Below are 4,294 nucleotides of genomic sequence, written 5' to 3'. Positions count from 1 at the left end.
CTTCCTTCCTTCCTTCCTTCCTTCCTTTCTTTTTTACACTTTAATAAAAGCACTGTATTTTGTATTATATTAGCAAATACACAGAAGAGCAACTTAAAAAATGGATTCCAACTACCGGTCCCTACACTCACGAACATGCACCGGAATCACGTGTGGAGGTTTTGAACATATTCAAGTCCAGGCCTCACTCTTGGAGGAGGTTACAACAGGGGTAGGACCCGGGTATTTTTCAGAAGTTCTCCAGGCAGCTCTGACGTGTCCTCCTGGTTGAGTCACTGATTTTAAGTCGGCTGGGGCACTTTGGTTTTTTTGGGCCATTGTTTGGAGGTGTGGGGAGCTTTTCTTGCAGATTTATTGGCTGTAGTGAAGAACTTGGCCTCTGGCTTTTTGGGCGTCTGTCTTGAGTCTTTTCCCCAATGGGGAGTTTCTTTGTGTCTCCACCTCTTCTTTGATTCTGGGCTTCTTCTCTGAGCCTTTACCTGGGTCACAGGCTCTGCTGCTTTTGGAGCCTCCAAAGCTGGAAAGGCCTTTCTCTTGTCCCCACGAGGTGTGTTGGGACCTGCACTCCTTTCTGGAGACTTCTTTCCTGTGGCATGTTTTTGTACCCCGACGTTTCCTGTGGCAGGAGCCCCTCCTGTTGGAACCAGTAATGGAATTTCTTCTTCGGATTCATCTTGCACTTTATTTTGAGCTTTTACTCTGCGGGTCTCTTTCTTCTCAGGCTTGGGGGTCTCTTTCTTCTCAGGCTTGGGGGTCTCTTTCTTCTCAGGCTTGAGGGTCTTTCTTCTGGGGTCCAGGGTCCTTCACTGGAGGGCCACTAGTTTTAGGGGCCGCCTCCTCTGTAGTCAGGGCCGAGGTAGCCTTTCTATCTTGTTTCATAAGCCTTTTGTTTCTTTTCTTCTCCTTTCGTTTTTTATTATGTTCTTTTTGTTTTTGCATTTTCTTTGCTTCTTGCTTCTTCTGACTAGGAGTGCGCACTCTTTTGGCTTCACCTGACAGCTGACAAATGAAGAAAAGATCGAAGGGCAACCGATCTCTCAGTGTTCACATACAAGAGTCTCACGCTCTCCACCTCTCTGGTAATGCCTGTGACAGCTTCCTTGTGACAGCAGCGATGTTCTCCGTGATGTGCTGAGCCTGCATTCCAGTGTGACGGATGCGGACAGCGCTGCAGGAACTGCTTTTAGAGATGTTTGAGACGGTTCCGCCTACCGAGGAGTTGATCTCTTTGGAGAGATTTTTGGCTTTAAGGTTTACAGGTACTGGAACGTTCTTTCTCTTATAGAAGTGTCTTCCAAGGTGTGAGGGTAAGAGCCGCCTGATTCTTGCATCAGTAAGGAACAAGTCGAAACTACCCAGGAGGCGGAGTTTGGCCTCATAGGCTTTATATTCCTTTTTTAAAGTTCGGAGGGGAATAATCTGAGAAATGTTTTTAATTCCATGCTTGTTCAAAAGCTTCTTATAAAAACGTTCTGTCTTTTCAGGAGTTGCATTGGGTTCATCCTTAGTCAATAAACATATCTAATAAATCTGACCGAATACCATGAGGCAAGAACAATCTGACCCTCAGTTCTTTACTTGGAATTTTCCATAACACCACCATTAAAAGAAATTTTTATTCTCATTCGAAAGCAATTCATTAGCATTTTTCCTGGACCTGGCATGTGCCGACAGAGCTTCTACTGCCTTTCTGATCTGCTCTTTATCCAGCTGCTCCAGGGCGGCTGGTCGCCGAGGTGGAGGCTGAGGTTGCAGGTGGGGTTGAAGCAGAGTCCCCCATTTCTCCCTCACTGCGTGCAAACGTGCGTGCGGAACCCCACTGCTGGCTCCCCAAGCGCACGCGCTGGTGCAGGCCTGTAGCCAGAAGTTCCAATTTGTGCTTCTTAAACCTTCACCTTTTTTTACCTATCCTCCTAACCCCCTCCATCTGGCAACCAACAAAAAGTTCTCTGTATCCATGAGTCTGTTTCTGTTCTGCTTGCTCATTTTGTTTATAGCTTCAGTTGTTGATAGATATGTATTTATTGCCATTTTATTGTTCATATTTTTATTCTTTTTCTTCAAGAAAACCCATCAACATTTCATATACTACTAGTTTGATGGTGAACTCCTTTAGCTTTTTCTTGTCTGGGAAACTCTTTATATGTCCATTGATTTTACATGATAGCTTTGCAGGACAGAGTAATCATGGTTGCAGGTCCTTGCTTTTCATCACTGTGAATATTTCTTACCACTCTCTTCTGGCCTGCAAAGTTTCTTCTGAGAAATCAACTGACAGTCTTATGGGAGCTCCATTGTAAGTAACTAACTGCTTTTCTCTTGCTGCTTTTAAGATTCTCTCTTTGTCTTTAACTTTTTGCATTTTAATGATAATGGGTCTTGGTGTGGAACTCTTTGGGTTCATCTTGCTTCCTGGACTTATGTGTCTGTTTTTTTTCCACCAAGTTAGGGAAGTTTTCTGTCATTATTTTTTCAAATAGGTTTACAATTTCTTGCTCTTTCTCTTCTCCTTCTGGCACTCCCATGATGCAAATGTTGGTATGCTTGAAGTTGTCCCAGAGGCTCCTTTACACTATCCTCATTTTGGGGGATTCTTTTTTCTGTTTGATGTTCTGATTGGATGGTTTTTGCTTCCTTATATTCCAAATCAAAAGTTTACTTCTTGGCTTCACCTACTCTACGATTGATTCCCTGTAAATTATTCTTTATTTCAGTTAGTGCATCCTTCATTTCTGACTAGTCCTTTGTTATGCTCTTGAGGTCCTCACTAAGTTCCTTGAAATTCTTACTAAGTTCATTGAGCATTCTTATAAGCAGTGTTTTGAACTCTGCATCTGTTAGATTGCTTATCTCCATTTCATTTAGTTCTTTTCCTGGAATTTTGCTCTGTTCTTTTATTTGGGACATGTTTCTTTGTCTCCTCATTTTGTTTGCCTCCCTGTGTTTGTTTCTATGGATTAGGTAGAGTTGCTATGTCTCCTAGGCTTCATAGGGTGGCCTATTGTAGTAGATGTCCTGTAGGGTCCAATGGCTCAACCTCCCTGGTTACCCCAGCTAGGCCCTCGATGTGCACCCCTCGTGTGGACTATACACCCTTCTGTTGTAATTGAGTCTTGATTGCTGTTGGCACATCAATGGGAGCTATTTACTCAGGCTGATCAGCTGCAAGAACTGGCTGTGCCCAATGCCCACTGGCCTCTGACTACTTTGGAGGATCAGCTGTGCACTGGCCCACAACACAGAGCAAGACTTACTTCAACAAGACTCTGGTACCCACTGAGTTTACTCCTTAAATGTGTCACTTGTGGAGATGGTTGGGTGGTGGTGTTTGGATGTGGTCTGAAGCTGTCCACTGGGTGTGCTGGCTCTGGGGCAAGGTCAGCCACCACCTGTGTTCTACCTAGGGCCACCAGGCATAAGCTACAAAGTGATCTGCAGATGGCTGCTTCTTGTGCTGGGCTTGGAGGTGCCCAGGAAAAGCCAAGTTGTGAACCAAGGCCGGTTGCTTCTAGTACCAGGTCTGAGGCCACTTAATGAGAAGTATGGGACTTGCTGAGACCAGATGCTGCTTGTTTGAGAGATGTTAGGAAATTTTGAAGCAGGATCTAAGACAAGCCAATCCTTTGGTAAAGAAACTGGAAACAGCTTGGGTGGGCCTGAAAGTTGGGTGGGGCGGGGCCTCATGGAATCACCAGGGTGAGGCAAACAGTGTGAGCCAGGTTGCTGGAGTCCCAGATATGGTGCCCATCTGCCGGGCCCGTGGGAGAAGGGCTCACCAAAGGATCGAGGGCCTCCACCAGCACATCTGTCCAGGAGGAAGCTGCCTCTCCAGCTTTCACTCTGATGCCAAATCACTCCGTTCATCCCCGTATGTCTCTAGTGCTTTTCAAGCTGCCTCCCCCATGCTGGAGCCTGGAGGGTGCGAGTCCGAGTAAGTCCTCGGGTCTTTTAAGAGGAGCTGCCTGAGACTCCGTCAGCCTCAGCCTCCATCAGCCTCAGTTCCCACTGGTTTTTCCAGCCAGAAGTTATGGGGATTCTCTTCCTGGCACTGGAACCCTGAGCTGGGAGCTTGGTGTGGGACAGGGACCCCTCAGTCCTCAGGGAGGACCTTCCCAGCCGAGGTGTCCTCCTGATTTTTATCCACCACACGTGGGTGTGGGCCCAGCCCGTCCCCTCCGCCCTCCTACCAGTCTCGATGTGGCTGCTTCTTTAACTTTGTAGTTGTAGGACTTCCATTCAGCTCAATGTCAGGTGGTTCTGAATGATGGTTGTTCTGTAGTTTAGTTGTAATTTT

The 4,294-nt window shown here is 46.3% G+C and overlaps 1 pseudogene; it reads right to left on the bottom strand.

Annotated features, from left to right (window-relative positions):
- Window positions 1–281: 281 nt before the first annotated feature.
- On the bottom strand, window positions 282–1,780 carry LOC118632608 (annotated as a pseudogene).
- Between the last annotated feature and the right edge of the window lie 2,514 nt (window positions 1,781–4,294).

This window comes from Molossus molossus, unplaced genomic scaffold (genome assembly GCF_014108415.1).
Source record: "Molossus molossus isolate mMolMol1 unplaced genomic scaffold, mMolMol1.p scaffold_m16_p_17, whole genome shotgun sequence".
Classification (NCBI taxonomy): Eukaryota; Metazoa; Chordata; class Mammalia; order Chiroptera; family Molossidae; genus Molossus; species Molossus molossus.
Note: the sequence above shows the minus strand (reverse complement) of the source record. Positions and strands in the feature narration are given on the sequence as shown.